Source organism: Mycetomoellerius zeteki, unplaced genomic scaffold, assembly GCF_001594055.1.
Source record: "Mycetomoellerius zeteki isolate Tzet28-1 unplaced genomic scaffold, Tzet1.0 scaffold331, whole genome shotgun sequence".
Taxonomy (NCBI): domain Eukaryota; kingdom Metazoa; phylum Arthropoda; class Insecta; order Hymenoptera; family Formicidae; genus Mycetomoellerius; species Mycetomoellerius zeteki.
The window spans coordinates 1-286 of NW_017257318.1; positions in this window are offsets into that span (position 1 = coordinate 1).

A 286-nucleotide genomic window follows, 5' to 3' on the forward strand; every position below is an offset into this window, starting at 1 on the left:
TTTATAATAAAGAAGAGGAGAATTTTCGGAATGTAACAAAAGAAAAAAAAAACAAAAAAAAATAAGATTATGTGATTCACTTGTTTCGACGAACCCTCCTGAGATTTGTTGGTATTGTTGGTACGAGACCGGCTCAGGAAAATGCGGAGAGGTAGCGCGTTGATCTTGATTCTGCTGCCACAACTCTATTATTTTAACTCAACTCTACCTTCTACTGTTATTGCGTTGTAACTTGAAGTTAATTCTACTCGACTACTACTGTCAATTTTCAACTCTATTTGACTGA